The following is a 16,433-nucleotide window of genomic DNA, read 5'->3' on the forward strand; positions in this document are numbered from 1 at the left end:
ATATGGCTCTTCCAAGTGGTGAATCCTCTGGTTATCGCTGCCATCCTGGCCTTGGCGGTGCCGATTCTGAGACCCTCGGGAGGAGGACTCTCGCGGCTACTGATTTCTCCCTGGGAGCGGCTTTCTGTGCGGGGAGACGTGTCGGAGTCCCACGCTTGGTGTCCCGGTGCTCTCGGGCCTCAGCGGGGCACGATGGTTGGGAATGGGGCTGGCTGGGGGTACAGGCAGGCTGTGGTGGTTCCCGACTCCGGAGGTCCGGTGTCTTCGCGGTGACCTCTAAAAATGGTTCGCTATTCACTTGACCCAGAAAACCCCACAAAATCATGCAAGTCGAGAGGTTCAAATCTTCGTGTTCACTTTAAGAACACTCGTGAAACAGCCCAGGCCATTAAGGGTATGCACATCTGAAAAGCCACCAAGTATGTGAAGGATGTCACTTTAAAGAAGCAATGTGTGCCGTTCCGTCGTTACAATGGTGGAGTTGGTAGGTGTGCCCAGGCCAAACAGTGGGGCTGGACGCAGGGTCGGTGGCCCAGAAAGAGTGCAGAATTTTTACTGCACATGCTCAAAAATACAGAGAATAATGCCGAACTTAAGGGCTTAGATGTAGATTCTCTGGTCCTTGAGCATATCCAGGTGAACAAAGTCCCCAAGATGCGGCGCAGGACTTATAGAGCTCATGGTCGGATCAACCCATACATGAGCTCTCCCTGCCACATTGAGATGATCCTTACTGAAAAAGAACAGACTGTTCCTAAACCAGAAGAGGAGGTTGCCCAGAAGAAAAAGATATCCCAGAAGAAATTGAAGAAATAAAAACTTATGGCCTGGGAATAAATGCTGCAAAAAATAAATGCAAGTAAAAGTAAAAAAAAAAAAAAAAAAACCAAAAAATTATATATGATATAGTGTATATCTTAGCTAAAAATGCAGGCTCCACAGTCAGATTTAGGTTTGAATCCCAGCTTCTTACTTACTACTGTGTGGTCTTGGACAAATTTCTTTACTTCTCTGTTCCTCAGTTTCTTTTACTGTTAAATAGGAATAATAAAATTTCTGCCTCATAGGGTTATTATGAAAATTGTATGCTTTCTAAAGGGTTTAGAACAGTAGTTGGCCCTGGTAACCATTCAAGAAATATTAATTAAACAATAATGATAGCTAAATGTTGTTTATTATTATTAATATATTAATAATGTTGTGAACTATTATTATTAATATAATATTATAATATATTATATTATACATTATTATGTAATGTATGACATATTATTAATATATTATAATATATTATAGTTATTATATAATATATTGCAATTAACTGTTATTATTCATAAGTATATCTAATTATACTTGTAAATATATTATTGATCAGTCTATCACAGAAAAAGAGCCTGGAAGGAAATATACCTAAATATGTGGAATTAAGATTATGGATGACTTTTCTTCTTTTAACTTTTCTAATGAAAAAATATCTATTAATTTTATCATGAGAAATAAGTAATATTTTTTAAAAGAGAGCTCATTCTATCTGCAAAAGCATAAGACTTCTGTTTGAACTATAGACCACCTTGGCCCAGGGTTTCTCACGGCCTAGTTTAAGAACCACTGCTGCTCCGACACTCCTCACTCAGGCTTGCCCCAGGTAGTACAAGGCCATAAAGGGCTAGCCGTCCCAGCAGGCCCAGATTCCCATGTGAGTTGCTTGGTAACTGGGTAAGAAATCTGAGCGTGCTGTCCTAGGCAGCCTGTGGACTGACAGTAGGGTTGGGGTGCAGGTCCTCTGAGAGCTCTGAGAGGGCTATTGCCTCCTGGAGCTTTCTCTGGAGGGAGAGTCTTCTTCCTCTGAGACTGGCACTCCTCAGCCTCCCCCCACCAGCAGTTGGACTTGGGTCCTCAGAGCAGGGCTCAGGTCAAGTAGCTTGGGACCATTAGCTTTGTGGGTACGTGATCTCCTCCTCACCTGGCACTTTCTACCTTTTGATGTCTTTGAAGTCTGCGCCATGACTGGCCTGATCAAAAGCTCCATTTCTGTTTAGACTTTCTGCAAGTCCTTTGCATCCCTGTTCTTCTGTGATTTCCATTGGCTTAAGGCCACTTCCCTTTCCAAGTCTGGCCAACCTTCTGGCAGAAGTCCCTCTACAATCAGCAATCTAATCTTATCATATAATATTATATATTATATAGAAATAATACATATTATTTAAAATCATATACATATATCTTTTTTCACATTCCTAGTTTTTCATTCTAAGAAATTCTCAGCCACTAGAAAACTCTACATACATTCACTGAAATTTCCTCCTGATTGTGTAATATCCCTCCTCAAATTGTTCAAGTGCCCAAGTAGCTGAGCAGAAAAGGGCCCCAGTTCTGCTGCCTCTAGGGCTCAGCAGGGCCTCCACAGGCCTTTTGACGTGGACACTTCCCCTTGGGGCCCTGCCCTCTCCTCAGCTGCAAAGTCAGCCTCCAGCAGCTGCCTCTCCACTGTACCTGACCACAGCTTGCTCAACTACCTACATCTCCTTCCTGGCTCTTGAAACAGTTCACTCTTCTCTGCTGCTCACTTGCTGTCCTCCTACCTGTTTCCTTGCCCTGCTGAACCCCCTCCCACTCCCTTCCTCACCAGGCAGGAAAGAGCACTCTGCCTCACCTGTTCCTTTTCCTTCATTCCATCGACTCTGTCCATGCAGACTTCCCCCTCTCTCCCCCCACATTCTCACAATTTCTTTTCTAGTTTGTTGTTGCTGTTATTGTTGTTTTACTTTTTAACATAAAACCAGTACATACTTAGCAGGAGATAGTAGGTAAGCCCTAGTTAAGTCAAGGTTCTGGGGTTCTTCATCTTCCTGGATATTGACTATTGTCTGGGACTGGCTTAAAGACCCAAGAAAAGGATTTGAAAAATCCACTCCATCTCCTTAGGTGTTCCACGTTCACTAGAAAAATATCTTCTTAAGGGCGAAAATGAGAATTGTGAACGTGGTGCTGACTAAGATCCTTTTGAGGTCCATGGAGCAAATGCATTATTCCTCCTGTGTTAAATTTACCTGAATAGATTAAAATTCAGGAAACTATAGGCAAAATAATAATAATGAATACTCATTGCAGAAAAACTAAAACACAACAAAGTCAAAAGGCAAAAATAATAACGGGCTGCAACTCCATCAACCAGCAACAGCACTGTCACAATGCAGTGCTTTCAGGCTTTCCTGATGCCTACATAGAACACAGACCGACAATCCCTCATCTATAATTCCAGAAAGTAAAAACCTCAGGAAACAGGAAGCTGTTTCTTGGTTTTGCTTTTGTTTTCTAAGTCTGCAGCAAATTTCTTTGGCCGTACAACCTGATCCTAACTGATGTGATGCTATTTACAGTCTTTAGTTAGCCCACTTAGTGTGAATAGTCATGGTTCACTGCAGAAATTTTAATGGGTTTGGCTGTGAATTGCTGCTGCCTCAGACACACTGAATGTGTTCCGTAAGTAGGCACCTTTGTAAAATCTGAAAAATTCTGAATTCCAAAACACCCCAGGGGTCAGAATTTTGACCTGAATACTTAAAAGAAGTGATGATAATAATAGTCATCATGCTGTATGACATTTACATGCTCCAGGTACTGCTAAGCACTTTGCATATATTAATTAATTAAATTCTTAAAACACCCCCATAAGGGGGGTACTGTTATCTTCATCTCTATGTTACACGTGAGAAAAGGGATTATATTGTACCTACTGTTTTATCGCTTGCTTTCTGCACGTAATAATATGTCTTGAGCATTTTTCACTTCAGTGAATATTAATCTGCAGTCTTATCTTTAGTGACTGCATTGTGTCCCATTGTGTGACTGTGCTGTCACTAAGCCAGTCCTCTGGTGTTGGACATTTAGGTTGTTTTCACACTCTTTCTCTTGGGTTCATTTCTCTGTGAGATCCTTCAGTACAGACCAGCCAGTTGTTCCTCTCAAACCTTTGACTTTGAGGAAAGCACATGTCTGTACTCATTGGCTCCTTGAAAGGAAGCCCTCCCTGCCTCTTGACCAACTCCTCTTACATTTTTTATTTTTTGTTATTCTAACAGAAATGTGCTCACATCTCTGTATGCCCCTGTCTGATTTCCTGGTGTTTGGAAAATCCATTCTGCCATTATTGCGGCAGGATCTGAAATGGTGTGTCTCCACTTCACGAAACGCGGCCTCTTCTGTTTCCTGCCCTTAACTCCTGGCAGTTCCACTCGACCTACTTCCCTCTTCCTGTGACTTTGTTTCAGAAGGTCAACATGTCATCTACATGAGGTCTGAATCCTATTGCCTAACGCTAAGTATTTAGTCAAATGAGTCCTTTTCCAGTGTCTTTTAATCTTACTTTTTTCCCCAGAGCTGGTACTGAAATCTTCTCATGCACTTGGGTTTATTTCCTGTGGCAAATCACCCCAAAGTGAGGAGCTTAAAACAACACAAATTTGTTCTCACAGTTCAGGAGGCCAGAAGTATGAAATTAAGCTGCGGGCAGGCTCTGAAACCTAGGTTTTGGCAGAGCCATGCTCCCCCTGAAGGGCTGGGGGAGAATCCTCCCTTTGCCATCTCCTTGGTGGTTCCAGGAGTTGCGTGTTGGCTGCATAGCCCAAATCTAATTCTCCGTCTTCACATGGAGTTTCTGTCCCCATGTCTCTTTTCCATGTCTCTTGTGAGGGCACTTGAGATTGGATTTAGGGCTCACTGGATAATCCAGGATGATCGCATCTTGACATTCCCTCTGCAAAGACCCTTCTTCCAAATTATGTCACATTCACAGGTTCCAGGAGTCAAGACGTGGGCATATCTTTTCGGGGGCACCATTGGATCCACTACAGCATCCCTCTTCCCAAATCTAGGGATTAATTTTTTTCTCTCCACACTTCACACTTCACACAGGTGATATCTCTTGCTCTCCCAGTTCCCATCCAGGGTAGCCCATCGCCCTCGGAGATCATTCATTCACGTGGAGCTCATGGGGGTTAAACAATGGCCATGAGAAAAATGGTTCCTTTCTTCTGCTGATCCACAAAAGAATCCCAAACCAATCCTTTCACATTCATTAAATATATTTTCTTTAACAAATTAAGTGTTGTTACTTATGCTAAAACTATGGACACTTTTTCTTTACCCTAAGGACCAAAGTTTACATCCCAAGGAGGAGGAAATTATTTCCTGAGTGCCTACAATATATCAAGTGCTGTTATATTACCTTGTTTAACTCTCATAACAACCCTGAGTCTTACAGTCCATTTTCTCTGCTTTAGAGAATAGAAAACTGAGGCTCAGAAAGGTTAAGGAACTTGTTAAAAATCACATAGTAACTAGCAGGACTCAGCTTTGTCAAACCCAATAGCCCTTCGATCTCTCTACACCAAACTGCCTTTCAGATTTTTATGGGCACATGCAGCACAGAGACAGTAAATGACTCAGAGGTCACTAATGATGGCAGCAAGACCAGAAGCTGGGTCTCATCTGCCGGTTCACTGTCCTTTCCATCACACCACACTGTCCACTCAGAATAGAGGGTGTCATTTGAGCTGACAGAAGGACATGCACCCTGACTGAGCTCAGAAAGTGCCTGAACTTTGGTGTCGGAGCCTGAGTCTATTCTGTCTTCACTGCTTGGTGACAGGCGCTCCTGGACCAGTCATTGGGCACCTTTGAAGCTCAACTTCCTCTTCTGTAAAATGGCATGATAATGAGACCCACCTCTCTGCACTGTTGCAAGGATTAGATGCATGCTAAAGCACAGGGTGCGGAGGCGCTCCTCAAGTGGTAGCCATGACAACTCTGTATATTGCAATCCAATGTCTCTTTAAAATTAAAGTTCTTTTTAATTACAAAAGAAAAAGTAATTCATGTTTATAGTAAAGAGTATAAAGTAACACCTCGCCACTCCCCAAATATCCCAGTCCTTGTCCCTAGAGGTAGCTATTTTTAACAGTATCTTTGGTATGGTTCCACAAATCTTCTATTCATTTGGAAGTATATATTCATTCATTGCACAAATAGGTTCATACAAGTTCACAGCTTACTTTTTACTAAGTCATTGTCCCAGGTGTGTTCTCCAGGAAGCAGACTCTGAGACAGACGTTAGTGTGCAGAATGCTTACTAGGAAGCACCCTCGGAAGTAACATCTGTGGAAGGGAAGGAAGGCAGGAACAAGAGTGGACAGAAGAAGTCAAGATATTGGACAGCTTCAGCCAACCTCACTGGAGCTCCAGAGTTAACTAGACCATCAGAATTGGCCCATGCCATGTTGGTCCCAAAGGCCTGGGCTTCAGCCCTTCCTCCCTTACCCCCACTATCAGTGGGCCAGCCTGGGTAGGCACACCCTTGGACAAGGCAGCTCTCTGCAGCTGAAGCAATCTGTGAGGGGGATGACAGCTGAAGCTGTTGCTGACAGCACTCCCTGCAGCTGGATAAGTCCTTCTGAAGGGGTATCTATCAGCACATTCTGGTGTCCACTTCAGTAACATTGAGATGACTTAGCAAGACAGAGCCTGCAGCTGCCCACAATGCCACAGGAAAACTCTGATGAAATAATGGTATACAACTGCCCTGGCCTATTAGTCTAAGAACTGGAAGACCCACATCCTGTAGACCCAGCGACTTTAGCTACATGGGGCTGTGTTAGCATGAAATTAGTTTTATGTGAGTTTTTACTGTCTGGGGATAGTCACCTCACCTTGTCTTCCCCTTTTGACAGCAGAACTTTTGGTTCCTCTTTGGCTGGGAATGGTGAAGGGCTGGGGGAGGGGATGCTGTTAAGTCTCAAGACACACTTCTCTGACAGTGAAAAAGAAAGTGGCTGAGGACTCCCATCCTATAAAAGACAAGCACAAAGCGTCATTCATGTACATGACAGTGGGCCCTTTCTATCGACTTTCCCTTTCCATGTCCTTTTAGTATTTACCTTTGTTCAGCACGTGCTGAATCAAGTCCCAAGGTGAGAATCCGGAGCCACTGCCACATTGTCTGAGAAGATAGATGCCCAGGCTATGCCCACAAATGGGCTGCTACGTAACTCATCATACCCAAATGGTGGTCCCACACCTTCCCCTCCCTGCCCTCCGCCTTCCTCTCTCAAATGTAGGCATCCACTCATCCATAGAAAGCCAAAGATTGGGAGAGGGTAGACTAGGCTCCATCCTGGGGACAGAGACCTGCTTGAAAGCAAGAATTAGGCTTTAATCAGTATTACTGATGGGAATATACCATTTCCAACCATTTTGAAAAACAGTTGGGCGGTTTCTTATAAAGTTAAACACCACGAGACCCAGCCATTCCAGTCCTAGATAAATGAAAACCCATATTCACATTGGGATTTGTACATGAATGTTTATAGCAGTTTTATTCATAATAGCTCAAGCTGGAGACAACCCAAATGTCCATCAGATGAAAAACTGTGGAATACTAATCACCAGTAAAAAGGAATAAACTATTGATACACACAAAACATGAGTGAACCACAGAAACATGCTGAATGAAAGAAGTCAGACATAGGGGTATATGTTGTATGATTCCATTTACATGAAACTCTAAGAAGTCAGTTTAATCTATACTGTCAGAAAACAGATCCATAGTTGCCTGGGGCTAAAGACGGAGGTAAATTGACTATGAAAGGACATAAGGGAAATATTTTATATCTAAAGTATGGTGTGATTACATGGGTATATAAATTTGTCAAAATTCATTGAACTGTATACTTTAAATAAATGGATTTCATTGTATGCAAATTATTCCTCAAAAAGTTGATTTAAAAACAAAGTATGTAGGCAAGTATATTAAAGAAAAATATAAAAACTAAATGAAACCAAGGGGTTTAACTTTCCAGCTATTTTAACGTATTATAATTTATATCAAAACTATTGGATAAATAATAGAAAAGCTATTAATATAAATCATTCTATTTATAAAGAAGTATAATCCCAAGATCATCTCAAAAGGCACTAGGAAAGTATTTAATAAAAGTTAAAACTCACATTCCAGAAACAAAAGAAAAATGAGTAGAAACTAGTAATAGAAATTCCTTGACTTGATAAAGATTATCCATCAGGAACTAAGATGTAATGGTGAAGCAAGTATTTCAATTACAAGTGCCATTGTATTAGAGGATCATTCTAAAGGATGATCCTCCAAAGAGGATCACTGAGACTCAACAAAGGAGGTACATACCTCCTAGGAAACGTTCAGGAAGAATGGGAAAGCATATTTGGTTAACATAATGATGGGGGTATGATAATGGTAAACGTTGGGTAGTGGCCAAAGATACTAGATATTTGCAATACAAGGACACTTCTACAGATCAAAGAACTGCCCCACAATAGACACAACTTTCTAATGTCTTACTACTCTGTATAAACACAAGGCATGTTCTGCAAGGACATAACATATAATGAAAAATTTCCAGGAATAAAACTACGACATAATTCGATGGAGTATTGTACTTTGCTTTTTCCAAATTTTACCGAGTTGTTGACTATTTAGAAAAATCTTGTCACCTGTGGCACCACTGCAGATATTTGAATATGACACATCTGTATTAGTCTAAATGTAGAGTTGTCACATTCCCAGTGATAATGTTCATAGATAGAGGCATCTGCAACTTTGTTATGACTGTTGGTGAATTTGTGTGCCAAACATTTACATATTGAAATAATACTATCTTATCATAAAATACTTTTTCTTTATTTCTCCTTACATTATGGCATAATACTGATGTTTAGAAATCATGAGATTAAGTAGTTTATATTACCTAGGGATTTCATTTCAGATTAGTAAAGATGCTGTTACATAATTTTTATTATAAGTATGATGGAATTGAGAACCATAGTTCTAGTGCAACAAGCAAAGTAACTGAAGGAAAATATAGGAAAAGAAAAACAGAAGCTGTTTGTCAGAGATATAATTGTATTCTTAGAAAACTTAAGAGAGTCAACTAAAATCTATTAGAATTGGTAAGAGAAATTACTATGGTAGCTTTTATCCTATGACTGTAAAGGGTCTGATTGACTGTGATATAATAAGTATGCAATGGTTTTGTTTTTCTTGATAAATATCACCTTTTCTTTGCAAGCCCCACTCCCCACCCTAACCTGACACTAGCAGGGAAAGGGTGGAGGGTGGTGATGAAGACTAAGCATTGCCCATGAATGTCTCTTCCGGTACACGCAATGATTTCACTCCCAGTGGTGGTTATTTCCTACAGAGGTGCAGAGAGGAGCTGGTGAGTGGGGGAGAGCGAGGCTCAGGTTCTCCCTCTCCCCCCTCCCCTCTCTGTTCCTTAAACCAAAGCTCTCAGCAAAAGAGGACTAGCCCACAATATCGGATGGCCTGCAGGGAGGTCTTTGCCCCTGGTCCTAGTTATTCTCTGTTGAATCCTTTCCCATTCTTGTTAAAGAAAAGGAGGGGGAGAGAAAGGAAAGGAGAAAAATTTTTTAAAGAAAGTAGAAGAAGAATTTTTTTTTTTTTTTTTTTTTTTTTGCGGTACGCGGGCCTCTTACTGTTGGGGCCTCTCCCGTTGCGGAGCACAGGCTCCAGAAGCGCAGGCTCAGCGGCCATGGCTCACGGGCCCAGCTGCTCTGCGGCATGTGGGATCTTCCCGAACCAGGGCACGAACCCATGTCCCCTGCCTCAGCAGGCGGACTCTCAACCACTGCGCCACCAGGGAAGTCCAAGAAGGACAGTAAAACAAAGAAGAAAAAGAGTATATATGCTTAGAAAAAAGGATATTATACCAAATGTTAAAGTACTTGGCTCACTTGGAGGGTGGAAGATGTTGGGGGGCATCACAGATGACTTTCACTTTATACAATTCTATATTATAAAAATTTTACAATATGATCCAGAAACTCTACTCTTAGGTATCTTCCCAAGGCAAATGAAAACATATGTCCACACAAAAAAAATCCACAAATGTTCATAGCAGCATTATTTATAATAGCCAAGAAGAAAGTCAGACAGAGAAAAACGTATATGATATCGTTTATATGTGGAATCTAAAAAAAATGGTGCAAATGAACCTATTTACAAAACAGAAATATAGTCATAGATACAGAAAACAAACTTATGGTTACCAATGGGGAAACGGGAGTGGGGGAGGATAGATTGGGATTGACATATACACACTACTATATATAGAATAGATAACTAATAAGAACCTACTATATAGCACAGGGAACTCTGCTCAATACTCTATAATGACCTATATGGGAATAGAATCTAAAAAAGAGTGGGTATTTGTATATGTATGACTGATTCATTTTGCGGCACAGCAGAAACTAGCACAACATTGTAAATCAACTATACTCCAATAAAAAATTTTTAAAATAGCCAAAAAGTAGAAATAAACCAAATGCCCATCAACTGATGAGTGAATAAATGTGTTATATCCCATATGGTGGAATACTATTAGTCAATAAAAATAAATGAAATATTGATATGTGCTTCAATACAGATGATCTTTGAAAACATTATGCTAAATGAAAGAAGTCAGTCACGTATTATATGATTCCTTTTATATGAAACGTTCAGAATATGAAAGTAGATTAGTAGTTGCCTAGGTTGGGGGACATGGAGAGCAGGGTGGGAAGTGACAGCTAAGGGATATGAAGTTTCTTTTGGGGATAATGAAAATGTTCTAGAACTGATTGTGGTGATGGAGGCACACATCTGTGAATATACCAGAAACCATTAAACAGGTCAACTATATGATATCTGAATTATATCTCAATAAATTTTTAATAAAAACTTTACAAAAAACATGTACTATTTTATACTAATAAAAAATTAGTGATTTTAACTATTAAATGTACATATCATCATATAGATTTGTTATATATTAAATATTCACCCTCAAAATATCCAAAATATTATAATAGGACTCTGCCTTGAGACCCCTGGATAATTACTTTCATACATGGGTAGGTTATCTAACAAAAGCAGGAGGGAATACAATATATTGCGTGAGCCAAAAGGTGCCTTCAGTTTTTTAAGTAAAAATAAAAGACACATTTTTCATTTGCACCAAGAACTTTATTGAACAATGTGTTCAGCCTTGTGTTCCACTACCTTCTGCCATTTTTCAGGCAACTTCATAATTCCATCTTCCCAAAACTTTTTATCTTTTTGAGCAAAGAACTATTCCAGGTGTCTTTTACAGCATTGGGAATTGACAATTTTTCCATTAAGAGAATTTGTAAAGACCGAAATAAATGGAAATCCGAAGGTGCACTGTCTGGTGAATACGGCGGGTGAATCAGAACTCCCCAGCCAAGCTGTAACAGTTTTTGCCTGGTCATCAAAGAAACATGCGTTCTTGTGCTATCCTGATGGAAGATTATGCGTTTTCTGTTGACTAATTCTGGACGCGTTTTGTCGAGTGCCGTTTTCAGTTGGTCTACTTGGGAGCAGTACTTGTTGGAATTAACCGTTTGGTTTTCCGGAAGGAGCTCATAATAGAGGACTCACTTCCAATCCCACCATATACACAACATCACCTTCTTTGGATGAAGACCGGCCTTTGGTGTGGTTGGCGGTGGTTCATTTCTCTTGTCCCACGATCTCTTCTGTTCCACATTGTTGTACAGTATCCACTTTTCATTGCCCGTCACAATTTGTTTTAAAAGCAGAACGTTTTCATTACGTTTCCGTAGAGAATCGAATGCAGACATATTGTCAAGGAGTTTTTAATTTTCGCTTAACTTACGTGGAACCCAAACATCAAAGCAATTCACATAACCATGCTGTGCAAATGATTTTCAACGCTTGATTTGGATATTTTGAGTATGTTGGCTATCTTCTGCGTGGTATAACATTGATTGTTCTCAATTATTGTTTCTATTTGATCGCTATCAACTTCAACTGATCTACCCAACCATGGAGCATTGTCCAGCGAGAAATCGCCAACGCAGAACTTCGCAAACCACTTTTGACATGTTCGATCAGTCACAGCACCTTCCCCATACACTGCACAAATCTTTTTATGCATTTCAGTTGCACTTTTACCTTTCTTGAAATAATAAAGCATAATATGTTGAAAATGTTGCTTTTTTTCTTCCATCTTCAATATTAAAATGGCTACACAAAAATTCACCAATTTTGAGAAGTCTTATTTTAAATGCACACTGATATGACAGCTGTCACATACAATCTAACAAAATTGTTTCGAATGAAGTTAAAGACAACTAAGTGCTACTAGAGCCATCTTACGGAAAAAAACGAACAAACCTTTCGGCCCACCCAATAGTACTGACAAAAAGAAAAGAAAAAGAAAATCAACATACAGCAGTGAACAAAAAGGAGAATCCAGAAATAGACTTAGCTAAATATAAAGCCATTACTGGATATAATATTGTAAGCTTTTTAAAACTGGGGTGAGGACACTATCTTTAATGAATGGTGCTGGAATAATTAATAATTTGGGGAGGAAATTACATCAGATCTATACCTTACAACATACTGTAAAAAGGTACTCCAGATCAACTGAAATGTTAAATATAAAAATCATATTAAACAAAATAAAAAAGAAATGAGAATGGAGTATTCATTAGATCTGTGGAGGATTGGTAACTTTCTCAACTCTAAATGCAATAAAAAGGTAACACTAAAGCCAGGTATTCAAATACATAATTTTTTTCATTTTTAAACCTTGACAATTAAACAAAATTAAGATTAAAAAGCCATTAGATTTATTGATACACTTACATAAGTAAAAAATATTTATTACAAATATGGCAAAGGAGTAATAGAAAGGTCTCACTCTAGCTATTTAAAAAAAGAAAAAAGAACCCAGTTGGTAAATAGATAAAGGAAATGAAGAGATAATTTGCATTAGGGGAATTAATAGTAAATAGACATACAGAACGAGACTCATAATTGCTAGTAATCAAAGAAATGAAAATTAAAGCAACTGCATTCTGAACGCTGGCGCTACTGTACCAACCTATGTGGTTGCCTTGGATTCTGGACCCTTGCTTCAGCTAATAGACCTTCTTTCCCCTTCTCTCATTTTTGCAGAGCTAAATTAGTGCTCAAATACAATAACCTCATGGTCTACACAAGGTTAAAATTATCTCCCGTCGTTTCCTCTTTTCCCCTACCTTTGCGCCCCATATTTTTTTCTGGAAAAAAAAAAGTTATTGAACATGTGTAAAAACACACTGCCTCTAATTCTCCTCCCCCACCTCCTCCTCCTCTCCTTTCCCTTTCCCTTCCCCTTCTCATTCTTTTTCTCCTTCTATTTAAGTATAAAGTTATTAACCCACAAAGCATACATAGTGAACTTTTTTAACCTATGAGCTACCAGATGTCTCATGATCCCTTCAGACCTGCTTTGTCAGGGCTATTAGGTGGCTCCCAACCCTTGTCTTGCAAAAAAAAAAAAAAAAAAAAAAGCATTCATTGTTTTGTTTTTTTAATCATACTGTTAACCAAAAAGCAAAAATAATTTAATTATAATATTTGATGCTAGCACTCTGGTACAATTGCATACTACTAATGGAAGCAGAAAATGATCCAAAGCCATAAAACTATGTATTATTTTATTCTGTGAACACGTGTGTATGTGTGAAGATGTTCATTATAGTAACATTTATAATGGCAAAAAAAAAATGGTACTTTTCAAATATACAGCAACAGGGTAAGAGTTACACTGTGAGCCTGTCCCCTTTCAAAGACTGATTGGAATAAGGACAGACACCTGACACAATCCATTAATGAGCCAGTGAGATATCATCTGTGTGACGTGGTTAAAAAAAAAAACTGAGCCTATTAGAGTCTCTCTCTTTTAAATTAAGCAACACCTATTGCCCGTTGAGTGTAGGTATTAGAGGTGGACTGTCATCTAGACCAGTGGTTCTCTAACTTTAATGTGCCTGAGAATCACCTGAAGGGCTTGTTAAGATTGAGGAGCTTCTGATTGGCTAGGTCTGGAGTGGGGCCCAAGAATTTTCATTTCTAACAAGCTCCAAGCAGTTCTGATGCTGTTGGATCAAGGACCACACTTCTGAGGACCATTGATGAAGACACTGCCAAGGTGCAACTATTTCTGGACCACGGGCAAACATATGTGCGGAAGGGAGAAGGATGGAGAAGACCACAAAGGGAAGCAGAGATCAGCCGTGGTTCCTGACTACTTTCCAGTTCCCATGAGCCCAGCTGTACTTGAGTTCCTCATTTTAGATTCTACTGGACTTTTCTGTAATCCTTATACTAAAATCCCTTTCATTTGGCTGGAGTGGGTCTCCTTGCAATGTAAAAAGCTTGCCTAGAACACAGCTGAAAGAATATTGTGTCCTCCAATAGAGACAATGTTCATTATCCCCAACTCCATTCCAACCCACTCCCTGGGTTACCAAGGTAACAGGTTGGTATGTATCTTTCCACATCTTTTTCTAAGCTCCATATACACATATATGCAAGGATTTTACTATTTGTTTTACAAAAATAAAATTGTTCTGAGTTAGAATTCAGATTCTGCTCCTATAATAGACCAACATATCTGTGGCTTAAACAAGATGGAAGTTTACTGCTCTCTGGCATAACAGTCCCAAGGAGGGTGGTCCAAAACTGGCAAGGCAGTTCTGTTCTCTGAGGTCATCTTGGAATCCAAGCTTCTTCCATCTTGCGGCTTCACCATACTTGGGAGTTGCTTCACCCACATTTTCCAGGGTGGTTCACACCATGTCTGTATTCCATACAATAGGAAGGAGAAAGGTAGGGGCAGAGGGTATTCCTTTCCTTTAAGGACAGATTCTCAAAAACGCAAGGATCGGGCTTCCCTGGTGGCGCAGTGGTTGAGAGTCCGCCTGCCGATGCAGGAGATACGGGTTCGTGTCCCGGTCCGGGAAGATCCCACATGCCGCGGAGCGGCTGGGCCCGTGAGCCATGGCCGCTGAGCCTGTGCGTCCAGAGCCCGTGCTCTGCAGCAGCAGAGGCCACAACAGTGAGAGGCCCGCGTACCGCAAAAACAAACAAAAAGAGATGTAAGGATCGCTTTTAATCATTTCCCCTTGGCCATAATTTAAAACCATGCACACAACTAACTGCAAAGTAGGCTTAGAAATAGAGTCTTTAGCTGGTCAGACATGTGCCTGGTTAAAATTTAGATATTCTGTTACCAAAGGAAAAGGAAGGGGGAGAATGGATCTTGGGGAACATTTAGCAGTCCCTGCCACACACACTATAGACAGCGCTCTGCAACTTGTTTATTTCATAACGTCCCTCCAAGTCAATAAATATAGAGCCAACTTGCTTTAATAGCTGCCAGTTTAATATCTCATTGTACAGTTATAATGTACCATGTTCAACTACTCCTATATTGGTGGGCCTTCAAGTTAAGTCCATCTTTTTGTACCCAGAAAGTGTCTTTAATAAACATGATTGTTCATAGATTCTTGCTTCCAACAGCTTTTGTTTCTGTAGGATGAATTGCCCAAAATTAGTCAATGGATATGTGAGATTTTAATCTTTATATGTATTGCCAAATCACTCCCCTGAAAGGCTGAATGCTAAGTCATACATTCACCAGCAATGAATGAGAGTCTTCCTTCCCTCATGTTATCATTAATGATCTTATTTTTTGCCCATGTTACTTAAATTTGAATTTCTCTGAGTACAAGTGAGGTTGAGGGTATTGTCCTATCTTTATTGATGATTTTCATTTCCTCTTCTGTGTATTGCTGGTTTATATCTGTATGTGTTACGATCCCAGCAGGAAACAGAATTCATCCCAAATGATTCAAATGAAGGGGTTGTAATGAAGGCACTACTTACAGATCTGGGGGCAGGACTAAGTGAGTCAATAAAAGACGAAGAGCTGGTGAGGCACCCAGAAATGAAACAGCAGGAAGCTGCTGCACCTTCCCAAAGCTGGAAGGATGATACAGAGAACTAATGCTACCCAGGAAGCCCAGTGAGTACTGAGCCATGGAGAAAAAGCTGTCCTGTAGGAACTGCTGAGGTGGAAGCACTTCACTTCTGCCAGAAACATATCACCAGAAAAGGGAAACATCCCAACTTTTCTCTCCTTCAGCCCTTAAATCTCCTGCTGGTTCTGCCCATTGGCAGAGGGTGGAGAACAGATCTGAGTTCCAAACAGAAAAACCAGCACAGTGTCCTTTACCCCTTTTTCTACTGGGTGTGTATCTTCTCCCTATCAATTGATGACCACTTGTCAAACACTAGGGATCTTAATCCTTTGTCTATAATACGTGTGCAAATGATTTCCCCAGCCCATCGCCATCTACTGACTCTTGTCTACAGTTTTTTTTTTTATATAAACCATTCTCAAGGTTTTGGATTCTATTTTGCTTAAGACAATCCCCACCATCACCTGTAAGGTTTGATAAATCGTCTCCTACATTATCTTCAAAAGTTTTCTTTTTCTCACTTTTGCATCTTTAGTCCCTTT

At 40.1% G+C, this 16,433-nt stretch overlaps 1 pseudogene across 1 annotated transcript; it reads left to right on the plus strand.

Annotated features, from left to right (window-relative positions):
* The first annotated feature begins 277 nt into the window (after positions 1–277).
* Positions 278–837, plus strand: LOC309835052 (large ribosomal subunit protein uL22-like; annotated as a pseudogene). Its single transcript has one exon. The product of its transcript is annotated as a large ribosomal subunit protein uL22-like (transcript).
* Positions 838–16,433: the final 15,596 nt, after the last annotated feature.

This window comes from Grampus griseus (genome assembly GCF_964374135.1).
Source record: "Grampus griseus genome assembly, chromosome: 16".
Taxonomy (NCBI): Eukaryota; Metazoa; Chordata; class Mammalia; order Artiodactyla; family Delphinidae; genus Grampus; species Grampus griseus.